We start from the raw sequence: 9,221 nt of genomic DNA, 5'->3' as shown, positions 1-9,221 counted from the left end.
TACTTTTGGTAGCCTGCAAGGTTCTCCAGAGTAAGACCAAGAAAATAAGATGTCACACAGCCGCAAATGTGGTCACATGATTCTGGGAGCAGGGTTTTAACATCTGCATACACACAACCCCTAATATATGAACATCTTATCTTTGATAAGGGAGCAAGAAATGTGAAGTGCAACAAGGAAAGCCTTTTAAATAAATGGTGCTGTCATAACTGGACAACCACATGCAAAAAAAGGAGCTTAGACCTCGACCTAACAAAATGCACAAAAGTCAGATCAAAATGGATTAAAGATCTCAACATCAGGCCAAAATCCAAAAGATACATCAAAAACAAAGTCAGCAAAACCATCCACGATATTGAGGCTAATGGTATCTTCAAAGATGACACTCCACTGACCAACCAAGTGGAAACAGAGTTAAACAAATGGACTATCTTAAATTAAGAAGGGTCTTTACCTCAAAAGCTACAATAACCAGAATACAAAGACAATCTACAGAATGGGAAAGGATATTTACCCAATACCCACCTGACAAGGGGTGGATGTCAAGGATATACAAAGACGGTTTAAACTCTACAAGAAGAAAACATCTAACCTCATCAAAAAATGGGGAAAGGGCAGCTCAGATAGAGAAGGGAGCACCAAATAAGGGGTGTTTGGAGGATCCTCCCAGGAGGGGAGATGCATGTTGAAAGTAGACTATGGACTGAATATGTTTGCCACTCAGTGCCTCTTTTGCAGACCACAACACCCAAAAGGAGAGAGAGAACAAAAGGGCATGCCCTGCCACAGAGGCAGGGTGGGAGGGATATTATCCATGGTGGTGGAAAATAGGCACTGGTGGAGGGATGGGTATTTGATCATTGTATAATCGAATCTCAAGCACAAAAAAATTGTAAATCTACAACTTTACCTCATGGTGATTCACTAATAAAAATTTTTAAAAAATGGGGTGATGAAATGAACAGAAACTTGCCCAAAAAAGAAATCTGCATGGCTGAAAGGCACAGGAAAAATGATCTACATCAATAATCATCAGGAAGTTGCAGATCAAAACAACAATAAGATACTATCTCACACCACAGAGACTGGCCCACATCCAAAACAACAAAAGCAACTGGTGTTGGCGTGGATGTGGCACGAAAGGGACCCTCCTTCACTGTTGGTGGGAATGTCGACTGGTTCAATCCTTTTGGAAAACATTACGGACAATTCTCAAAAAAATTAGAAATTGAGCTCCCATTTTACCCAGTAATACCACTCCTGGGAATATATCCCAGATTCTCTGATAGTGATTCTTAGTGTGATTTTCTTTTTAAATTTCTATTTGCAACACACTTCTAAAATACATTATCACTAACATATTTCAAAGAATAACTATTCATTAATTTACCCAATCAGGGAGAGTAAACTGAAATTTGGATCACATATTAATAAAATGTATGAAATGTGTTACCTTGGTAGAAGTCCATATGTCTATTAGTACAGCTTACTTCATTTCATTTTGGGGGGCTGAGTGACAGTGAGACTAAGAAGCTAGGTTGTTAATGATAAAATGTCTGAGCTCCTGATTCCTGAGAACTTTCTCTTATAAGACATACCATTAGTTCTAGGTGAATTCAGGACTGTATTCTCTAGACTGATAGAGTGGAAGTAAACACCTCTTGCAAACTCTGCTTACTATAATAAACACTTTATAGTTCAATGTGGATGAGATTTCAAACTATCCTTTATAATTATTTTGAAGAACAAATGAAATAATGGATGTGAATTGCATTATACAAGGATTGCTCTGGCATATGGATGGAAAATCAGCTTTTAATGGAAGAGAAAGACTAACAACAAATGGCAAATTAGAAGTAGTTACTATAATCAATTAAAGAAAAAAATGTGTTCTACCAGATAAAAGTTGGGCAGATTTTATAGGTATGCAAATTCTGGATATATTTTAAGTATTATCAGTTGGGTGAGTGATGCACGAAAACTTGGAAAATGGTTCTCACATATTCTCTGATAGTGATTCTTAGCATGATTTTAATTTTAAATTTCTATTTGCAACATACTTCTAAAATGCATTATCACTAACATATTTCAAAGAATAACTATTCATTAATTTACCCTAAGCTCCAAAAATATTAATGTCCAAACCAATAAAAAGGGAGGTTGTTTGTTGGCAGATATAATGAAGTTAGGAAGTGTCTGCAGAAGACTTTGGCATGATAAACTACTAATCATATTATCAGCATTTCTCTATTCATCAAGCCGACATGATAGAAGTCATGGAATCAGTCTCACTGCTAATGGAATAATATAACCACTTGCCAACAGAACTGTTCAAGGTGATTTTATCTTCTGAAAGTCTAGGAAGAAAATTATCCCACACAACTTTTTAAAACATGAAATGCCTTAACTACATAGCATTATACCCTTTTTAAATAAGATGGTAACTGTCACTGTCCTCCCGTTGTTCATCAATTTGCTCGAGCGGGTCCAGTAACATCTCCATTGTGAGACTTGTTACTGTGTTTGGCATATCAAACATGTCATAGGGAGCTTGCCAGGCTTTCACCTGCAGGCAAGGTACTCTCGGTAGCCTGCCAGGCTCTCTGAGAGAGGCAGAGGAATCGAACTCGGGTCGGCCATGTTGGCTGCTTGCAAGGCAAACACCATACCTGCCGTGCTATCACGCAGCCCAAGATGGTAAATATTTCAAAAATATTTCAACTTAATGTGACAATATCTGACATTTATGTGGTGTGTTTCTACACATTCTTATATTCATGCAGGTGTACTTAAATATGTAGCACTGTAACATTGTCCTCCCATTGTTCATCGATTTGCTCGAGCGGGCACCAGTAACGTCTCTATTGAGAGACTTGGTGTTACTTTTTTTTTTTGCATATAGAATACATCATGGGTAGCTTTCCAGACTTTGCTGCGCGATACTCTCTGTAGCTTGCCGGGTTCACCAAGAGGGGCGGAGGAATCAAACCCGGGTCTGCCCAGGTTGGCTGCATGTAAGCAAACGCCCTCCCTGTTGTGCTCTCCTTATCCCCAGATCATGTATTTAGATATATAAGGAATTTCATTAAAGATTTGTGCATCTTATTTTATACTGTATTAATTGAAAAAGAGTATCATAGTAACACATTTTCTAATGATATTATGCATAAATTTTTTAACATAATTTCAATCTATCATCACAACTTCTTTCAGAGATATAGATCATTACAATTATGTTAATAAAATTTAAATGATAAATCATTACTCATTAAATGACTCTTCAAAAGTATAGGATGTCTTTAGAGGTGACCAAGATTACAATAATCATTCAGAAGAAAAGAGAATATCTTAACATTTGAACAACAGCAAATGTAAGTTTAAGAGATACAATAAAATGTATTTAACTGAAGAGATTAGATTATAAACTCATGATTTCTGATTCCAGAAATACTGTATTTCTAGTCTATGACATTGTCCTCTACCCAAATTTAATTAAATCTCAGGTGTTTAAGAACTTCCAAAAGGCTACAAATCAAGTTCATATGTACAAACTTCCACTCAGGTATATCATAAAAAAAGAAAAGAAGGTATTGGTGAGATCTTAGTTATTTTATAAGTGCCCCTGCCATTGAATGATACTGGTTAAATAAAGAAGATTCATTAAAAATTGTGAAGTGATATGCCTGCGTGCTATGCATGCTGCCTATTACAATTCTCTATCCCATGCTGAGTGCCAGCATTTAAGAGGATTGGGAAGACTTTGTTGAACGTATACAGCACAGCAGTGAAATCATTAAAAGACAAGAACAAAGATTCTGTGAGATCAGGTTAAACACTCAGTGTCCTAGATGAGGATAGGGAAGACAGAAATGCAAATTTTACAGTCTTTCTCACAGATGAAAAGAATGGGATCTTTTCCTATTCCCAAGTAAAAGGAAAATGCTAAGAAAAGGTTTAAGTAGGAAAATAGGAGTCTACCATAAGTAAAATACAAATACTAAGAAAAAATATTTGTTTGTAGTATCATTTTGTGATGCATTTAAAAGTTATAGAAAATATCTCAATAGGGATGAAAAACATTTCGTTATGTCATATATATCTATATATATTAGCTTTTTGTTTGTATTATTTATGTATATAATTAAACAAAAAAACCAAATTGAATTCCATAGGTCAGTGAGACACAATTAATGAAGTTCAGGTCTCACTGGCTTGTATAGGAGGTGGGAGCTTCCCTTACATTCATGCAGTCCACCAGAGTTTTAACCCTGAGATACCATATGGTTCCCCAAATGGATTACCTACTGTGCGTAATCCCTGAGCATCCCTGAGTATAGCCAAAAACAAAAACAAAATTAATATCATTATCTTGTATATATAATGCCTGGTATGGCATGGTCCAAGCAAGCATCATGTTTCAGCACTGATATACCAAAACCACTTTTAAGACTCTCTCTTCTCATCTATCTATCTATCTATCTATCTATCTATCTATCTATCTATCTATCTTTATGTTTTTCTACTGTTGTTAATGGTTAAACTGAGTTGAAGTCTGAGATTTTACATTTTCTCTTTGTTCTCCAACTCTCCCTATTTTTCTTATCAACAAATACCTACATTTGTGTGTGACATTGGTTACAAATGTGTCATGCCCAAGTGGTATTATAGTTAGGGCTATTTTCTATATCCCAAAGCCCATAGTTCACTTTTAGCTTCATGCTTAATGGTTGGAGTTAAGCATTCCAGGGTACTTTTTTAATAAAGTAAAATTACTCATAGATATCATATCAAAATCCAAAGAACTTGGTCCACCATCTCTCATGGCTGTATGTTCCTTTGAAAGCACTCCCAGTAGGTTAAAGAGATAAATTTAGTTAGTAATCTATGTAAAATCAGCATTTTTAAAAAAGATTCACATTGAATCCCCAAGGTAGAAACTAGAATTAAAGTATTTTCTCTTGAGTGAATCTTTTTGAATAATATCCCGTTCTTTTGATTGATCTTACATTACCACTTATTAAAATCACCTAGTTCCTATTTTCTCATACACACTTCATGAATATAAGAAGCTCAAAGATTAGTGATTATGCATAGCATTGAAATTCATGATAGTAAGCACTACATATCTTCCCCTTATTATTTGTGTGGATTTGCAGGATTATACAATAAATTATGTTATTTTACTTGCTCTTCAGTTAATTCTATTAGAAGCTGAGCTCATAACTTACAATGAAGTGAATTAATGTTGGAGTGTTTTGTTTTCACTTTAACTTTCCATAAATAATTATCGCTATATTATCTAATGCTGACTTCTCATAAAAGATTAATGCAGAACTACTGATGAAATGGGATTTTCATCAAATATAAAAGCCTATAAAAATGTATGCTTACCAGGTGGCAATTTGAAAATACAAAAATCACTTGTGACTTAAAGCTGTTAATTCTCATTGTAAAACTTATATCTTTGCTTTAAAAACATGCATAAGAGCATAGTTACTCTATAAGAAGCAGGAAGTATGAAGAAATGTCTTAATAAAGTATAAAAACTCCTTATGATAATGAATTCCTACTTGTTTTTGTCGTTGTTAACGCATATCATGGAAATACTGAATTACCAAGAGCCTTGATATGTTTCTAATGGTGAAGTAACTACATGCTCTTTGGGTTTTCTAAATATTACAATGATGCAGCTTCATATCATAGAAATCAACTTGGCAGATAAAATAATAAATAATACAAACTGTAACATAGGATGTTTACAGACTTCTGAGCTTGGAAGTGATCTAATCAAGATGGTCTGCATTAAAGCATTTTTGCTACAGAAGTTATAAATTATACACAATACAGTATAGCATTAAAGCATTAACAATACAGATCTATCATTTGCAAAATTAAAAAAAATGGAAGTCTGGCTTTGCTACTATATTATGTGCTGGCACAAATTTACTGTTAAAAGCATCTCAATACTATAAATCCTAATTTTTATTTTTGTCAATTAGGTAAGGGAATATTTTAAGTATCAACTGAGAGAGTGTCCATATTGCCAACATCCACCAACGCTTGCTTTTGTTTTCCATAAATTAATGGATTTTTATGCCAAGGGTATATGCCCTTAAACAAATGAAGGGTATCATTCTCTTTGCATTTTCCTCCAGTTATGCCAGATATCTTAAACTCTTTAAATTAAGTTTTACAGAAGTGCTGTTTCCATAAAATGTCTGAGAATATTAGTTAGCTTTTAATTATAGGTCCCCCTGCATCATAGATACAACATTAAAATTCTCTTATAATCTATTTGTTAAGACTGCCCCAGGGCTTGTAATACTGCCTTCTGTGAAGGTGTGGGTAGGAGACAGGACATATGTAGTGTTATCCCAGGAAACAGCAGGGTTCATTACAGCATTGGATGGTTGATTTTTCCCCCTTTACCAACAGCTCTTGAATTTGTTTCCACCCTTGTCATTTATTTAGTATAATTAGTTAATGTTCCATGCATTTGTGAGGAAGGCTCCATACAGCCCATTTATATGTACTGTGATAGCCATAGATTTGTCTCAAAAAGCAACACTCGGGATAATGTGGCAATGTTACCCACACATAACTTTGAACAGTAACCAAAATCCATTTTATAAATAATAGACATTATACTACTATATAGATTCTTCAACCCAAAATAAAGAAGGTACTGACTGTAGCTTTTTGGTGAGATTGTTGAGTGCACACTTAAGGACTTAAAGCAGAGGTAAAAAAATCTATAAGTCTGAATAAACAGTTGTCCATAAATTTAAATTTTCATGAAGAAACTTATAGTGCCTTCCATGTAAAGAATACTTATATCAATTGTAATATATTCCTATAATATTGATAAGTAACAAAATTGATGATATTTGCTCTAATAAAAACCAATATTAGGTTAGGAAAAATATTAGTAGAAAACTTGAAGATAAACAAGTCACAGATTCATTTTCCTCAGGATGAGAACTTTAAAAGAAAATGAAGAATGTTTTGGTGATATTATTAATTGTATTTCAGTATCCACTCAAAATGATCACATAGAGGGATTGGAGAATTAGTTCAAAGGGTAAAAGCACTTGTCCTGCATGTGGCTGGCATGGGCCAAGATGGCACGCGTGTGGTGCTTCACATCCTGATAGGAATGATTACCTAGCAAAGGGCCAGGGGTAAGTCCCAAGAATAGTCAAGTTGTCCTATGCCTAAAGAAAACAAAATAAAAGAAAATGACCACACAGATTTTCCACTGATTTTAATATGGATTTCTCAGGGGTGAAAGGTGCTTTTGTGATTCTTTTGTCACCTCACAATCATGATCACAACCATTCTCTTGTTCGTGGATTGCCTCGAACAGGCCCCAGTAATGTCTCCTTCGTCCTAGCCCTGATATTTTTTAAAAAGTGCCATATTAAAGGCTCTTCCAGGGTTAGGAGAATGAGACCCATCATTGTTACTGATATTTGGCATATTGTGTACACCACAGGAAGTTTGCCAGACTCTGCCGTGTGGGCAGGTTACATTCAGTAGTCTGCCATTTTGTCCAAAGTAAGAATGAGATAATAAGATGTCAAATGGCCGGTAATGCGGCCACGTGCTTCCGGGAGCTGGGTTTTATAGTCTCTGGGTCTTGGCTGTTGATGGGATAACAAGGCACCAGGAGGCCAGTTGATGGGTGTGACCCCTGCCTACTGGAATTTGGAGGATCTGGGTGGAGGATGCTCAGCCCCGATCCGAGCAGGCTTGGAGATCTCAGCCCCGAGACCCGCATGCCTTTGTTCCTCTGCCGGTATCTTCATGCGTGTGGAGAGTGGTCTCAGTATGGTGGTGGCTGGTTCTGGAGGTCTTCGGCTGCCAGAGCCCTGGCCGGGGTGGGGAGGGAAACTCAATCTGCTCCACTCCAAGGGGCCCCGGCGAGGAGAGCCAGGCACAGGGGCAGGAGACTCTGAGCTGTTCTCTTCCCGGAGCTGGGTTTTATCACCTGCGGGAGAGATTGTGTGATTCCACCAAACTCCAGCCTACTGGGAGACCTAATGAAGATGAAAAGAAGCTCATATTTGTGAAGGTCACAATTCAAGGATGCATAGCCCCTGAAAACTAGCATTCAAAAACTAAATATGGAAAATTTCCACCACTGCCTTGGTTCACCAATTAGATATTAGTACAAAACATACTACAGCTGACAAACTTGTAATGACAGGTTTCACGTGAAGATGAGTTCTAGTTAAGTTCAATAAAGTAAAAAGAAAGGAGCAAGAAAGCAATCTGAAACCTACAATTGAATCCAATATTTAACCAAAAACTCATAGCCAGACAAATACAAAAACTCACTCATTATCTGTTTCTCTTCATTGATAAATCATTTTCAACTTTCAGAAAAATTACAAAGCATGGAGGATAGGTCAAGAGAGATAGTACTGCAGATAAGGTACATGTATTTCCCAAATGCAACTAGACATCAATTCCTGGCCATCTTTAGGGTCCTCTGAGCCTTGGTTGGAGGGATCCCTGAATATAGAACCAGGAGTAAGCCCTAAGCACAGCCAGGTGTGACCCCCCAAATAAAACCAAACAACAAGAGCTCCAGGAAAGAGCAGAGACAGAAATAAACAAACAAACAAAATGCCCAAAGAGATAAAACCATCTGTGACACCAAAGCCGAAAGGATCAGAACCACCTCTTGGAATTATTAGAGTGCAGTTTTAAAATATCCAAACCTTCATTTCTCTGATCATATGCATGACTCTGTCATGTGTACTGATTGGGCTTCAAAAGCACTCTTCAATTATGTTCCACTTTCAACTGTTCTTTTATGTTCTTTCCATGACCACTATTGAGCGTCCCCATCTCTTTATTTTCTCTCTGCTTATTTCACATCTGCTTTCCCAGTGTCACTGTCCCATTGGACGTTCATTAACATAGGTACAAAAATCCACCAAAAAAAATGGTGGAAGATCAAAGGGTTGGGGACATAGCATTGGAAAGAGAGGTGCTCCAGATATATGCAATGCATGGAGCTCCTTCCTCAGCACACATAGACCCTACAAGCTCCCACCTTCCCCACACACCGCTGGGCACCAGCAGCACTGTGGTGAGGACCAGTACACCGAATCCTCCATCTGGCTGGATTCTGAGTATTCTAAAGAGCTGTCTCTGGGAAAGCAAGCACCTGACCCCAAACCTAGGAAAACCGTTTTAACAGTGTAAAATAC

The sequence above is a fragment of the Sorex fumeus genome, unplaced genomic scaffold (assembly GCF_029834395.1).
Source record: "Sorex fumeus unplaced genomic scaffold, SorFum_2.1 ptg000008l, whole genome shotgun sequence".
Taxonomy (NCBI): Eukaryota; Metazoa; Chordata; class Mammalia; order Eulipotyphla; family Soricidae; genus Sorex; species Sorex fumeus.
This window is presented reverse-complemented; position numbering follows the sequence as displayed.